Source organism: Anopheles merus, unplaced genomic scaffold (genome assembly GCF_017562075.2).
Source record: "Anopheles merus strain MAF unplaced genomic scaffold, AmerM5.1 LNR4000011, whole genome shotgun sequence".
NCBI lineage: Eukaryota > Metazoa > Arthropoda > Insecta > Diptera > Culicidae > Anopheles > Anopheles merus.
Window position 1 is genome coordinate 297,000 of NW_024427591.1, and position 17,279 is coordinate 314,278.

Genomic DNA, 17,279 nt, shown 5'->3' on the forward strand with positions numbered 1-17,279 from the left:
CAATTTGGTTTCCAAGCTGGACTATCCACAACTCACCAATTACACAGATTAACAAACACTATAAAATCACAAAGAGACAATAAGAAGTCAACAGGATTAGCATTACTAGACCTAGAAAAGGCTTTTGATACGGTTTGGCATGAAGGATTGTTATTCAAACTTGTATCCTTCAATTTTCCTCCAAATCTGATTCGACTTATCACTTCATTTCTCAAAACGCGAACAGGCTCGGTTCACATAAATAATTTTACCTCCACACCGTTCTACCCATCAGCAGGTCTTCCTCAAGGAAGCGCACTGTCACCGATTCTGTTTAATATTTACAATGCGATATTCCAAAAATGAAAAATGTCAAACAATACTCTTTTGCCGATGACTTTGCGATTAGTTCCTCTGCCAAATGTCCAAGAACAATTATAAAAAGCCTAAACAAAGGACTAAATGAGTATGCAAGATACTGCAAAACATGGAAGCTGAAAGTAAATGAAGCTAAAACTGAAGCTATTTTTTTCTCGCGTTGTACAAGTAGAAGAAAATTGCCAGATAGAAAATTAAACATTAATAATAATCAAGTGGAATGGAAAAATGAAATCAAATATTTGGGGGTTACACTCGACAAAGGGTTAACATTCTAAAAACATATTGAACATAGAATACTCTCTGCAACAAAAACCTCATTATCTCTATATAGCTTTACTAACAGGAATTCAAAACTTTACTTAAAAAATAAGCTTTTGCTTTATAAACAAATCCTACGACCTATTTTATTATATGCATACCCAGTTTGGGGAAAAAGTGCCTCTACGCACTTAAAGAAAATCCAAGTGTTCCCAAACAAATTTCTTAAACGAATCCTTAATTTACCACTTTGGCATAGTACTAGTGACATTCATCAAAGAACAAATATGATAAAAATAATACAATATGCTGATCTACTATTCAAAAAGTATAAAACAAATTGTACGTCCAGTCCGTGGCGATTTGTAAATAGGTTATATTAAAGTAAATAGACTAGATTATAAATTTATGTAATAGAGGAAAGATTAGTGTAGATAAGGCTGAGCCTAGATTCTCTTTCGTTATCATTTTTTCTTAGACTATAAGTGCTCTATGTGACCAGGGATTTTTCAAAAAAACGTTTCCCTGCAGAAGAACTCCACTCCAACGCGATGGCTGAAACATGATCTATATCATGACGTGTAAACTGTTAAATTTATCCAGTATATTGTGTAAAAGGCACAAAAGGTCTAATATCAATCAGAGCTCCACTATATTGTAATTAAAAATAGTAAACAATGAAAAATAAATAAATAATCAAGCAAAAAAAAAAGACACTGGTCACATTATCAGGCAAAAAGGGAGGTACATGATGCATAAAATAAACTCATCCATTCTATTCCGTTTGGTGAGTGTTTTGCTCAGCAATCTCATTCACCAGATGTTTCATGATGTGTGCGTTGAAGGACGTGCGTGAGTTACTGAGCACTTGCCTGTCACGGGTTAGCATGATACAACATTAATGTTTCGTCTATATGCTTGGCTATCGTAGGATGTTGCGCAGTGACTGTTTCTTACAGTTAGATGAAGGAAAACGAATACCTTAGAAAATGAAATAGAATGTAAAACAAACAAAATAACGTTTAAAAAAACATAAGAGATACAGTAAAAAGTAAATGAGCATCGATAGTGTGTTGTGGCATGTGTACTGAAAAACGATTCGATATCATTTCGCATGCAATTCCAACATGTAGCACGAACTCATGCGGTAGGGAACATGCAAAAAATAAAATAAAGAAACATTTAAGTTTACAAATTTTGTTACCGTCTTGTACTGGTGATAGGAAATAACTTACCGCAGGGACGAGGGACGTTTCCTTTAAGAGGATAAGAGACGTTTCCTTTCTTATCGTGAACTCTGTCGGATGGTTGGCGTTGTAGAGTCCTTTTCTCGCTGCCACTTAAATCCGGATCGACGCGTAGGTCGGCGAGCTCGTGCGGCAAGAGGCATGCAAGTAGTAAGAAAAATAAAAAATTAAAAATATTAATAAACTGCCTACATTGTCTTATGCAAACCGATCGCTATGATGTATCAATACTTACCGCAGGGGAAACCTCCTCGACTAGTGAGGTGTGCTACCGCTTCGGGAAATCGGTCGGATGGTATGCGGTTTACTAGATATATCCCTTATCCCGCTTGCCACTTAAAACCAGATAGAAGCGTAGGTCGGCGAGCTCGTGCGGCAGGACGCATGCAAATAGTGTTAGGAAAGGGAGGAAATTGTGTAATCATCTCGTGCAAGCCGATCGCTATGATCTAGAATTACTTACCGCAGGGGAAAACCCCCGATAAAAAAAAACGCTGTTTTCAACTGCGCTGCCTGAAAAACAAAATCTTAGAAAAGGATTTGTTTTAAAATTTAATTTCTTTTTTTACAAGGAGGGGAAATGTAGAATGCACCTTAGCAAGGTGCCATCAAAACCTCCTCCTTGGGTCCGTTTCGAAGCTAAGCTTCTCTGGACCAAATGAGAATCTGCTTTGCGTGTACCTGCTGAAAAAAAAGAAAACTAATTATTAAAAATGTTCGATTTGGTTCCCCAAGGCATCTATCAAGGCGACAAACACATCATCATTGCATTGCCGGAAGATATGCTCAGCAAAATATTTGTCCATGTTGCTTTTAATATTAGTGCCTGGTTTTCTCAAAAATGCCTTCAACCGTCTCCAAACATTCTCAATCCGTTGTGTGTTGATATTGTTATCATCTGGATTGAGGAAATTTCTGGAGTGGTTGACACACTCGTGGGGATATCCAAGCTCCTCCAGCCCATTATAACCTTAAGAGATCGGTCATAATTTTCGTTCCGGGTTCAACATGCCGAACCACCAGATCGCTCAAAACGGCAAGCGAGCGTTTCGGGACACGCTCCAGGAAAATGGCCTCAGTTTCCCGGCATATCCCACCCACAAGCCACTGAGGACCGGAACTACCGACCCGGCCGACGTTGTACTTTCGACGAGTGATGACAGTTTCGTCGATTTCCACCGTCATGCCAGGGCACCCTATCTTCTCTCGTGTACGATCGAATGTTTCCCAAAGAAAACTTCGGATCGTATCGTACCACGAGAGAACCGTGTTGTGGGAGAGGTCAGTCTCCAACGCACATCGAGTTGAGTTGGCACCATTGGCCCACTCGTAACAACAACGCACAAGGCTCTTAAGCGAAGCCTTGTGGTTGGCAAATATGGACCTGGCCCGGATGCTGCTGGTCCCGCCGCATTTGTAGTCGGGACATACATAGCTGTAGCCGTCGATGCTTTTGTAGGGAGTTAGCTTCATACCCTTTGGACATCTCGGGCACAATTGAACCGGCTGCAGAAGAGCCCGCTTTTGCATCCAGTCGATCGCTTGTTTACGGTCCTGAAAAATATCAGAAACATATCAGTATTGTAAGCCATTTTTAATTGCCTCTTTGCGCTTTGAAAAATATGCACAAGTGGCGCCAAATATTGTGTATGTGTGCGGTATATCGATGGGGATACAAATCAGGGTTAAGATATGGGTGAACAACGGTAGCACTGCTTAAATTTGCAAATGTATGAGCTGGTTTAAAATAAAATATTTATTGCGGATACACATAGAAAGGGATTAATAATTAATGCAGGAAATAAATTTGTTTACTAAAATATACTTTCGTTATATTTTTATTTATGAGTTTTCAAATATTATCATTTCATGAACACTGTCCGTCCCACAGTTACCTTTGCAATTACCGTTATTTTTAAAAATTCACATACGCACGCAGGCAATCAATGATATCGTAGTGTACGTGGTTAGCTCTCATACTGAAAAGGTAAACAAACCATTTCAGTTTGTTTACCACTAGCAAAAAGGTGTTTTGTGGGATTTGTGCTTTATTTTATTACAATAATCGTTTGGTTTTTTACTATCTCTTGGTATTTTATTACTTGAATCTACTATGACAGTGTGTCCTGTGTGGAATTGAATCGCGTCGACAGTTGTTTGACCTTTTTCCGTTTCGCTTTCCTTGCGTTATCGGAAGAATTAGATTATTACCTTCCGTGTGCCATTAATATAACTTTGGTTTCGTTAAGCTTGCTGAAAATTTATGCGTTCATGTACAATTTCCTATACATTGCGGGTGCATTTTGCGTTTATCCTAAGGATCGCACTATAGCTATAACTTTCGTTTACTTTTCATTTTTAATTTATGTGCACTACGAAGGAGTGCTTTACTGATGAGTGGTACAACTGATCAGATTTGATATGGTTCGTTTTATCTATTTATTTCTTAATTAAGATGATGATAATAATGAGCAGCTGGTGCTTTGCGTACAATGTTGCGGTCTTATTTCTTATTTTCGAAAGATACCTGAGTTTGTTTAAAAAAGTCATTGTTTACATTTATAGTTCATGGCTATTTAAATCGAATCTAATTCATTTTTATCCAATACTACGTAACACTCTTGCTAATAAGATATGTAATAATATACGTAAATATCATGTTATTTACAATGGACTGTGCCCCCATATTTAGGACTGACTATCATGCTATGTGTAATCAGTAAAGCCAGAGTGAACTGGTACGAAGCGGAGTAGTGGATCTTTGTCATCTGAATGTCCAGGCAATCACGAACACCCGGGGGTACATTTGGAACCGTTTGAGCTTAGAAGCCTTACCTAGGGTAGGGGGACGAAACTAAGGTCATGAAATAAGTTGGTTGACAAAGTTTTAGGAAGTTTAACGACCTATGTTGGCAGTTCGAATGAATCTAAATTGCTATGATCGGTGGTGGTTTATTTATACTACGAAAAGTTATTGATTTGGTACAATATTTTGTGGCGTTCTAATTATAATACGTGGTGATTAATTTTCCTATTGATCCGTGTCCTGCAACTGACAGCATCTGAGATCGTGGAAGGCCTTTAAGGGTTTCGGGAGCGATCGGGCTACCGAGAAGGGCACTCGATCATAGACTACGACCCGATACACACAACAGTCCCGATCACGTTTATCTTATTGTATTAGAATATAAGTGTTTGATCCGCGAGTGTCCCTAATCCCTCAATTTTGCACCTTGTCCGAAACACAAAAATAAAAACTCTGGTTTTTGTCAACTAAGTTGTTTTGGGTGCTGGAGTACTAAGTATGTGGTAAAGTGTGAGTTTTGTGTGTGTGGAGACTTACAGAAATATCGCTTTGAGTGTGTTGTGTTATAATGCGTATGCTGTTTCTGCCTAGGCTTAAAGTGTGTCTTTCCTTTCCTTACGCTGCGCTATTGGCTATACGATGTGATGCGTTCTTGGTCTACCTTACTCAATTGCAGTAACGCCTGTTTTGCTTGTATTGTGTGTTTTTGGTTGTTTTTGTATGAACGGTGTGACCTGAACTAGTTTGCTAAAATTATTAAAATGTGTTGCTAAGAGTCTATATTTGGTAGTGTGGTTTATAATGTGTTCTGCATAGCAGATATGCTATGACGTGTACATAGCAGATGGTACATGGTGGTTTCAATCACAGGCAGGTGGGCAATCAAGTGTATACCTTCCTGAAACGCCTACACTCCAAGTATGTCCTTCGTAAACTCCTTAGCAACAGAGCAGCTCTGCTGTGACGTCGGGTGCATAGACGTCGGCATGTTGTTTGGCATGGTGACAACGTGTAACGGCAGCGCAGGAAAGTTCGCCTGAACATTTGACGGTACATCGCGGAAAATGAGCAGCCATAGCTCTTGTGCAGAAGGTCTCAAAGATCTGAAAAGGACCAAACAAAAGCGAGAGAAGCATATTATTAGTAGATAAATGGAATAAATAATGTCAATGTCAAAACGATAACCTTTCCTTTTAGTGATAGTATAAACAATTGTAAATTACGGATTTTAAATTGCTAGAATAGTACTAGCATTTCACTTTCCTTCGAATCAGCACTTCCTTTTCACAGTCCTGCCAGTGTTATAGGTTGCCAAATTTTTCGGATCCTGGCTGCAGCTCCAGCGAAGTATGCATCGTCAAGTTATGCATAACGCAGACAAGTTATGCTACACTTCATCCAGCTAACGTCGTGTCGCACTGATAAATATTGTGGTAACCTTTCTTGCTGGGATATAAGGCCAGCATGCTGTTAATAAGCTAAAGTAATCGTATTCTATTACGACAGCAATCAACAGTCCTCTGTAATCCTCAGCAAGCCATCACACCGCCAAAGATGGTCCGGAGGATCTGCCGGTCGGATACAGCTAAGGCGATTGCAACCGTCGCTGGGATGATCGTGTTCAGGGAAAGAGGTTAACGCTATTAGAAATGGTATTCACACACAACATATATCTGGCTACATACCTCAAGGTAACCGTGTTACGGTGATTGAAAGTTGGCTCATTTTCGGGTTAAGTTCCGGCAGCATCGAACCCCGATATCGAGATCGAGATGAAACGCTGTTTGTGTCTCCTGGGACTTGTAAAGGTTTACGCGAGCAGGATCTAAATGTAGATTTAGCTTTTAAGGGTAATAATACCTAATAACTAGCGATTTGTGGTTTGGACTTTCAACAAAATAATTTAAAAAAATACAAATTACCAAACTACAACATTTTAACCAAGTACGACCGGTCCTATGACAGGTAAAGTGGCTTGCGTACTTATTACTTTGATTAGAGTAATTTCTAAAAGGTAAAGTGGCTTGCGTACTTATTACTTTGATTAGAGTTATTTCTAAGGTTACCACCGTTGCTGATTAGTAAATACAGCTATTGATGCTTATTATAAGAGTGTATAATAATACAATGGAATAGCTTAATTATAACAAATCCCACAAAACACCTTTTTACTAGTGGTAAACAAACTGAAATGGTTTGTTTACCTTTTCAGTATGAGAGCTAACCACGTACACTACGATATCATTGATTGCCTGCGTGCGTATGTGAATTTTTAAAAATAACGGTAATTGCAAAGGTAACTGTGGGACGGACAGTGTTCATGAAATGATAATATTTGAAAACTCATAAATAAAAATATAACGAAAGTATATTTTAGTAAATAAATTTATTTCCTGCATTAATTATTAATCCCTTTCTATGTGTATCCGCAATAAATATTTTATTTTAAACCAGCTCATACATTTGCAAATTTAAGCAGTGCTACCGTTGTTCTTCTTCTTCTTCTTTGGCTCAACAACCGAGATGTCCCGAGATGTCCAAAGGAAATGAAGCTAACTCCCTACAAAAGCATCGACGGCTACAGCTATGTATGTCCCGACTACAAATGCGGCGGGCCAGGTCCATATTTGCCAACCACAAGGCTTCGCTTAAGAGCCTTGTGCGTTGTTGTTACGAGTGGGCCAATGGTGCCAACTCAACTCGTTGTGCGTTGGAGACTGACCTCTCCCACAACACGGTTCTCTCGTGGTACGATACGATCCGAAGTTTTCTTTGGGAAACATTCGATCGTACACGAGAGAAGATAGGGGGCCCTGGCATGACGGTGGAAATCGACGAAACTGTCATCACTCGTCGAAAGTACAACGTCGGCCGGGTCGGTAGTTCCCCAAATAGCCATAATTGCTTAAGCAGCTTATTTTGGCACGCTAAAGATCGCTGCTCTAATTCGCCTTTTGCAGTAGATAAACAGCATCAAAGTTCTATGTGGGTCTTTCAAACAGCGCCTAAGCAGCTTCCTTATGCCACGATGCCAGTGATTATTTTTCTTTGTGGTTTATTTTCAAGCAAGCGTCATCGATGAAATAAACAACAAGATTTGTTTCGTTTAAACACATATGTATATTTTTAAATCCTTTGTATTGATGAATTACACAAATTTTTACACAATTTACTGATAATTCACAATCACTTCACTCAATATTCATTCTTCAATTAACGAATCTAACTTGTGCAGCAGCAATGAGATTATTGCCGGCGTACGTCTTTGACACTTTGACAAGAGCCACCTTGTACCGATGTCATGCATTAAAAAGCTATAAAGTTCAGTACCCTTTCTTAACAAGCCTTAAAGTTACATCATGAACCCTACACATAGTGCTAATCAGCCGCAAAGTTCCAAAGAGTACCATGTGCCTGTTAAAAAGCTCCATAGTTCCGCAAAGTACCGTCTATCTCTTAATAAGCCACAAAGTACGACATCGGAATGATTTTTGGTTAAACAGCCCTAAATCAGCTGTAATGTACGAGCTGGCTATTTGGATCCGGTCCTCAGTGGCTTGTGGGTGGGAAACTAAGGCCATTTTCCTGGAGCGTGTCCCGAAACGCTCGCATGTCGTTTTGAGCGATCTGGTGATACGGCATGTTTAAACCGAAACGAAAATTATGATCGATCTCCGGAAAGGTTATAATGGGCTGGAGGAGCTTGGATATCCCCACGAGTGTGTCAACCACTCCAGAAATGTCCTCAATCCAGATGATAACAATATCAACACACAACGGATTGAGAATGTTTGGAGACGGTTGAAGGCATTTTTGAGAAAACCAGGCACTAATATTAAAAGCAACATGGACAAATATTTTGCTGAGCATATCTTCCGGCAATGCAATGATGATGTGTTTGTCGCCTTGATAGATGCCTTGGGGAACCAAATCGAACATTTTTAATAATTAGTTTTCTTTTTTTTCAGCAGGTACACTCAAAGCAGATTCTCATTTGGTCTAGAGAAGCTTAGCTGCGAAACGGACCCAAGGAGGAGGTTTTGATGGCACCTTGCTAAGGTGCATTCTACATTTCCCCTCCTTGTAAAAAAAGGAATTAAATTTTAAAACAAATCCCTTTCTAAGATTTTGTTTTTTAGGCAGCGCAGTTGAAAACATCGTTTTTTTTTATCGGGGGTTTTCCCCTGCGGTAAGTATTGATACATCATAGCGATCGGTTTGCACGAGACAATGTAGGCAGTTTATTAATTTTTTTTTCTTCCTATTTGCATGCCTCCTGCCGCACGAGCTCGCCGACCTACGCTTCTATCTGGTTTTAAGTGGCAAGCGGGATAAGGGATATATCTAGTAAACCGCATACCATCCGACCAATTTCCCGAAGCGGTAGCACACCTCACTAGTCGAGGGGGTTTCCCCTGCGGTAAGTATTGATACATCATAGCGATCGGTTTGCACAAGACAATGTAGGCAGTTTACTAATATTTTTAATTTTTTATTTTTCTTACTACTTGCATGCCTCTTGCCGCACGAGCTCGCCGACCTACGCGTCGATCCGGATTTAAGTGGCAGCGGGAAAAGGAATCTACAACGCCAACCATCCGACAGTGTTCACGATAAGAAAGGAAACGTCTCTTATCGTGGGCTTTCCCCTGCGGTAAGTTATTTCACATCACCAGTACAAGACGGTAACAAAATTTGTAAACTTAAATGTTTCTTTATTTTATTTTTTGCATGTTCCCTACCGCATGAGTTCGTGCTACATGTTGGAATTGCACGCGAAATGATAGCGAATCGTTTTTCAGTACACATGCCACAACACACTATCGGTGAGTAACCACATGCTCATTTACTTTTTACTGTATCTCTTATGTTTTTTTAAACGTTATATTGTTTATTTTACATTCTATTTCATTTTCTAAGGTATTCGTTTTCCTTCATCTAACTGTAAGAAACAGTCACTGCGCAACATCCTACGATAGCCAAGCATATAGACGAAACATTAATGTTGTATCATGCTAACCCGTGACAGGCAAGTGCTCAGTAAATCACGCACGTCCTTCAACGCACACATCATGAAACATCTGGTGAATGAGATTGCTGAGCAAAACACTCACCAAACGGAATAGAATGGATGAGTTTATTTTATGCATCATGTACCTCCCTTTTCGCCTTATAATGTGACCAGTGCCTTATTTTTTTCTTTTGTTTTACGTTAGCATAGGATTAGTATTAGTATTAGTTTGGTTTAATTAGATATAAGATTTTATTGTGCTTAATATACGCATGGACTATTGAAGCATATAATTATGTGTTTGATGAGCAACACCATTTGGGTAAAAAAAATAATTTACGTATACTCGTGAGGAAGCACACACTTTGAGTAATAATTAACATCAGATTCGCTAATCATAAAACCAAACGTTGTGTTAGAGCGTATGTGAGGCCGTTGTTTGTTACGCTCGTTGTGTTGGCTGCGGTTATCGGGTCGAACAAAATGCTGACAAGACAATTGGTTATAGACAATCGATCCTAGCACTTGCCGCAGGTGCGTAATCCATAGAACAGTATTTCTTCTTGGTCGCGATCGTCCGATGTTCTCCGCTGGTTCAGCGGATCAATGGTCAATTCAAGCGGTGAGGTGAGCCTTGCGTGTCACTATGGTGCACGTAACTATATATTAACAACATCTTGGAACATTATTAACGGTCATGGTTCCGTTATAGTTAAAACCACGCAACAAGCATAAGGAAACTGTAATTGAAATTTGAATCAGTTAACAAATTATCTAATGGAACAGATAATGAAGCTGATTTGAAAATGTGTACACAATCATGCACACCATCGTGACACTATCGCAAGTGTATATTGCACTATAACGTGATTTACATGTTGACAAACACATATATAATTATTGCATCAAATATACTACTGATTTTTTTAAACTGAAATTGTATAAATATATCGCATTACTCACCAATTGATAGCCTATTTGTTTTTCTTTCGTTTGGCATTGGGGTGTAGTAACCACATTTGGGATATGTAATATAATCATATTTTTTATTCTACTGGGTTCGGTCGGTTCGATCGGTAACAAGATAGGAAAAATAAAATAGATGCACATAATAATATGCACGCACCACTAACAAATACTTTTACTAGACCCGTTCCAAACAGAGTCCAGTGTATGTTTAGTACACCTTGTATATTGTTCATTTGAATCTGAAAATTTGAATAAGAAATGTTGTGGGCAGCCGTGCCGACCCCTGGACTTGCCGTGGCAGTTGCGCTGCCACCGGTCAACGTCCAGGAGGACGACAGTGTGTCACACACACTGTCGCACACACTAAGCAGCGCAAGGCTTAGTGTGTGCCGAGCGCACAGTTAGATTGTGTTAGCGAGCCGATCGAGCAGGAGCTCTCGGCAGGGGCGCTCGGTGCGGCTGGTGCGCGGCCACCGTACTATTATATTTTAAAGTGTATTGGTTGTTTCGTTTATGTTTTATTTATTATGTACGTTATAAGTGTTTTAATAAAAGTAAAAGTGCAAAACACAACAAGAAACAAAGATATTAGCATTCTTTATACTTATTAAGCGTGCTGAAACTATATGTATACTTGCCTTGCGTTATACTGCCGTCAAGATATACCGAGCGGGAGACCGTCACTATCCAACCCGAGCAGGATGACGTTGTAAATATTCACGGCTGCGCCATTATGATTTGGTGTGGTATGGATGATACGTGCCTCGCCTCCTCCTGATAAGCTTTAGCGTATTAGCTCCTTGGTGATGTCATCATCTGGTTCCTGCGGACAGTATAATCATTCCTTACAATCCAATATCCCCAGCGACTCGGCACACGTTGCGACCGAAAGAGCAAAATCTTCTAAACATGTTCGTAGATTTGCACTTGAAGAGGCAACCAGATCAACCAAAAGAGAACATGCATGAAAATTATTTAAAATGTGTGAACGATAAAGAGCCTCCACCTAGTCAACAAATAGCCACATGCGGGTCGCGAGCCGTACTATGCCGATCGCTGTCCTAACCAATCCGATCTGTGTCCTGCCAGCCGATTGGAACGCACCTTCCCCTGCGCTAGAGCCACCGACCGTGAGCCGATAGTCATGCCAGTTGTTGATGAAAAGGTGTCTGTGAACAAGAAAGAAACAAACATGAAACTCAATCACACACCCGGAACATACAGCGCATCGCACCACAATAGACGACGCAACGTAGCTTCCGCTATGCTTCTAGTCTCGATGGCCGGACACACTCGGTATCGCTACACAGTTTGATCGTGTGCGTAACGAATATCGAACGAATCGAACGTATGCAGCCAGCTCTTGGCCACCCTCATTCGGCGTAAATGGCTCACCGAGAAACGGCTTCGCTGCCAGCTCGGCCACGTCGATTGCATCCTGCTACTGCCGCTTGTCAATGCGGTGCATCTCGAGTTCATCGACGACCGGTCCGTGTAACAAGGCATTCAAAGACGATCCAGGAAAACCAGCTGAATCCCATCAGCCGGAAACCAGCGACCTAAAAAAGCTGGACAAAAACCTTACCATTTTTTCGATCCTAAAAAAAAGCCCAACAACCGGAATGATATTATCCGCATCCTCACCGTCGATCTCACAGAACGAACGGGACGAGTGCTTTCCTTTGCTTCGGATAGTTGTGAATGTTTTCCACGTACCACTGGTAGGTGATTTTCAGCTTGCTCGAGAACACCTGCACGAACCAGGTCTCGTAGAACCGGCGCAAACACTGCAGCGTGATCAGCGTCATGGCAACCATCGTCTCGGTAGGCGTGGTGCGCACCATACGATTGTTGGTTGCCAACGTATCGAGGAAGGCGATTACGTAGTCCCGCGCTGGCTACATCATGACGGCAAATCCGGCCACCGACCAGAGGGCAGCAAAGACGTAGAAATGTATGAACCACACCTTCAGGATCTCCAACAGGGACACCAAACGGTCCGATGATCCCTTCAGTGCATGCTTGTCCTACCGGAACGTCTGCCGGATGGCAGTGGGCAGATGCTTTTCGATCGTTGCCAACAGTCCACCGAGCACCACGATCGTCACGATGAGGTTGACGAAAAGAAAGCTCGACCGAATATCGAACCACGGGAGTTTATTTTATGCATCATGTACCTCCCTTTTCGCCTTATAATGTGACCAGTGCCTTATTTTTTTCTTTTGTTTTACGTTAGCATAGGATTAGTATTAGTATTAGTTTGGTTTAATTAGATATAAGATTTTATTGTGCTTAATATACGCATGGACTATTGAAGCATATAATTATGTGTTTGATGAGCAACACCATTTGGGTAAAAAAAATAATTTACGTATACTCGTGAGGAAGCACACACTTTGAGTAATAATTAACATCAGATTCGCTAATCATAAAACCAAACGTTGTGTTAGAGCGTATGTGAGGCCGTTGTTTGTTACGCTCGTTGTGTTGGCTGCGGTTATCGGGTCGAACAAAATGCTGACAAGACAATTGGTTATAGACAATCGATCCTAGCACTTGCCGCAGGTGCGTAATCCATAGAACAGTATTTCTTCTTGGTCGCGATCGTCCGATGTTCTCCGCTGGTTCAGCGGATCAATGGTCAATTCAAGCGGTGAGGTGAGCCTTGCGTGTCACTATGGTGCACGTAACTATATATTAACAACATCTTGGAACATTATTAACGGTCATGGTTCCGTTATAGTTAAAACCACGCAACAAGCATAAGGAAACTGTAATTGAAATTTGAATCAGTTAACAAATTATCTAATGGAACAGATAATGAAGCTGATTTGAAAATGTGTACACAATCATGCACACCATCGTGACACTATCGCAAGTGTATATTGCACTATAACGTGATTTACATGTTGACAAACACATATATAATTATTGCATCAAATATACTACTGATTTTTTTAAACTGAAATTGTATAAATATATCGCATTACTCACCAATTGATAGCCTATTTGTTTTTCTTTCGTTTGGCATTGGGGTGTAGTAACCACATTTGGGATATGTAATATAATCATATTTTTTATTCTACTGGGTTCGGTCGGTTCGATCGGTAACAAGATAGGAAAAATAAAATAGATGCACATAATAATATGCACGCACCACTAACAAATACTTTTACTAGACCCGTTCCAAACAGAGTCCAGTGTATGTTTAGTACACCTTGTATATTGTTCATTTGAATCTGAAAATTTGAATAAGAAATGTTGTGGGCAGCCGTGCCGACCCCTGGACTTGCCGTGGCAGTTGCGCTGCCACCGGTCAACGTCCAGGAGGACGACAGTGTGTCACACACACTGTCGCACACACTAAGCAGCGCAAGGCTTAGTGTGTGCCGAGCGCACAGTTAGATTGTGTTAGCGAGCCGATCGAGCAGGAGCTCTCGGCAGGGGCGCTCGGTGCGGCTGGTGCGCGGCCACCGTACTATTATATTTTAAAGTGTATTGGTTGTTTCGTTTATGTTTTATTTATTATGTACGTTATAAGTGTTTTAATAAAAGTAAAAGTGCAAAACACAACAAGAAACAAAGATATTAGCATTCTTTATACTTATTAAGCGTGCTGAAACTATATGTATACTTGCCTTGCGTTATACTGCCGTCAAGATATACCGAGCGGGAGACCGTCACTATCCAACCCGAGCAGGATGACGTTGTAAATATTCACGGCTGCGCCATTATGATTTGGTGTGGTATGGATGATACGTGCCTCGCCTCCTCCTGATAAGCTTTAGCGTATTAGCTCCTTGGTGATGTCATCATCTGGTTCCTGCGGACAGTATAATCATTCCTTACAATCCAATATCCCCAGCGACTCGGCACACGTTGCGACCGAAAGAGCAAAATCTTCTAAACATGTTCGTAGATTTGCACTTGAAGAGGCAACCAGATCAACCAAAAGAGAACATGCATGAAAATTATTTAAAATGTGTGAACGATAAAGAGCCTCCACCTAGTCAACAAATAGCCACATGCGGGTCGCGAGCCGTACTATGCCGATCGCTGTCCTAACCAATCCGATCTGTGTCCTGCCAGCCGATTGGAACGCACCTTCCCCTGCGCTAGAGCCACCGACCGTGAGCCGATAGTCATGCCAGTTGTTGATGAAAAGGTGTCTGTGAACAAGAAAGAAACAAACATGAAACTCAATCACACACCCGGAACATACAGCGCATCGCACCACAATAGACGACGCAACGTAGCTTCCGCTATGCTTCTAGTCTCGATGGCCGGACACACTCGGTATCGCTACACAGTTTGATCGTGTGCGTAACGAATATCGAACGAATCGAACGTATGCAGCCAGCTCTTGGCCACCCTCATTCGGCGTAAATGGCTCACCGAGAAACGGCTTCGCTGCCAGCTCGGCCACGTCGATTGCATCCTGCTACTGCCGCTTGTCAATGCGGTGCATCTCGAGTTCATCGACGACCGGTCCGTGTAACAAGGCATTCAAAGACGATCCAGGAAAACCAGCTGAATCCCATCAGCCGGAAACCAGCGACCTAAAAAAGCTGGACAAAAACCTTACCATTTTTTCGATCCTAAAAAAAAGCCCAACAACCGGAATGATATTATCCGCATCCTCACCGTCGATCTCACAGAACGAACGGGACGAGTGCTTTCCTTTGCTTCGGATAGTTGTGAATGTTTTCCACGTACCACTGGTAGGTGATTTTCAGCTTGCTCGAGAACACCTGCACGAACCAGGTCTCGTAGAACCGGCGCAAACACTGCAGCGTGATCAGCGTCATGGCAACCATCGTCTCGGTAGGCGTGGTGCGCACCATACGATTGTTGGTTGCCAACGTATCGAGGAAGGCGATTACGTAGTCCCGCGCTGGCTACATCATGACGGCAAATCCGGCCACCGACCAGAGGGCAGCAAAGACGTAGAAATGTATGAACCACACCTTCAGGATCTCCAACAGGGACACCAAACGGTCCGATGATCCCTTCAGTGCATGCTTGTCCTACCGGAACGTCTGCCGGATGGCAGTGGGCAGATGCTTTTCGATCGTTGCCAACAGTCCACCGAGCACCACGATCGTCACGATGAGGTTGACGAAAAGAAAGCTCGACCGAATATCGAACCACGGGAACCTGATGATAACCGCCCCGCTGCGCAAAGCGACGGAAGAAATCATGCCGTTCTGAGAATTTTATCATGCCATCTCTTTCCCTCCAACGGCAAATTTGTCAAGCAGCTCGTCGAGCTACCCGTCCCTGGCTCCGCCTCGTACCTCTCGCCTGAGCGCGCTGCCGAGGGTTTGGATGTGTTGGTGCGTCAGACGGCCAATCGCTGTCAGCCGTCGTCCGTGCTTTTTCCCTCCATAGCGCCATCTCTTTCTCGCGTGTGGTCAATGCTCGCGAGCTGTTGTGGCGCCTAAAAATGCCATTAACAAACATTGCGGCGATGAAGTTGCATTTTTACAAATCAAACCAAAAAATCGCAATGAGTTCAAACACTGCAATATAAAAATGACTAAGGAATCGCTAGTTTACGCAGGAGGATTTGCTGTGCAACGTGCAGAACCCTTATTCGCATTAACACGTTCAGCCCGGCGCTGATTTTCATCAACTTTCCTTTCCGCCGGCATCTAGAACGCAAGCTGATTGTGAAACCGGCATACTGGAAAGTCCACTGGCAGTCCCTGGGGCCTGCCATCGAACTGAACGTGCAAAGCATTAAGCGTAACTTTGTTACACTAAGCTTTTGCTTTCGTATGGTTTAGATTACACAGATATGCTGAGCCGTCAGCGCATGGGTGTGTACGTGCGTGTGTATGCACTTTCGCCAAATGTGTTTTCTTCCGGAATATTATGATCCATCGGTCAAAACAGGAAGGTGTTTATGACAGTGGCGAAAGGACGAGTTGAGGTCCATGTAAATGGTAACTGATGACCGGGAGGAGGGGGTACTGGAACACAGCTGTTGGGAGATTGAACAGTATAATTAAATCGGTGGCGCGGGGGGGGGGGTGGCCAAGGGACCCCTACGATCATCGGTCACAGGCCTTAAAATTGTTGCCGGCATGGGGGAGGGGGAGGGCTGTGCAAATGGTTCTCCAGCCACGGGGCCCCAACGACCATCTTTTCGGGGGCCTTGTCGCTAATACTCTGTCCACTTGTAAACATACGGCAAACTACAGACTAGAAATCTTCGGTGACCGCCTAGTCCGTCTACCGTTAGATCCGCCGCTGGTTTATGACGGTGTTTTTTTTTTATCGTGGAGGTGCATCCGCATGCTGCGTATGCACCGGGCAGGAGACAGTGTGGCAGCATGCAAGTTGCACACTGGATAGGAGCGGGCCCGCGGCACCGCCATCATTCCGCACATCTGCATGCACGTCGTGGGTTCTAATCGCGTATGTACCGTCCGCCGTAGCAAGGGGTTAGTCACCGGCTCCGACTACGTGGTACTCAAGTCCTGAAAAGGCCGGCATGATCGCGTTGGCTATTACGCCAATACTAATAATAATAATAATAATAATAATAATAATAATAATAAAAAGAACTTAGCATAGCAGTGCACACTCGGGTAAGAGTTTGTCTTGACTTTGTTGCTGCCGG

The 17,279-nt window shown here is 42.2% G+C and overlaps 1 long non-coding RNA gene across 1 annotated transcript; it reads right to left on the minus strand.

The window, feature by feature from the left end:
- Window positions 1–14,199: 14,199 nt before the first annotated feature.
- Window positions 14,200–15,838, minus strand: LOC121600924. Its single transcript, XR_006005918.1, has 3 exons — window positions 15,368–15,838; window positions 14,886–15,249; window positions 14,200–14,820 (listed from the first exon to the last, which is right to left on the minus strand). It is a non-coding gene; the product is annotated as an uncharacterized LOC121600924 (long non-coding RNA).
- Window positions 15,839–17,279: the final 1,441 nt, after the last annotated feature.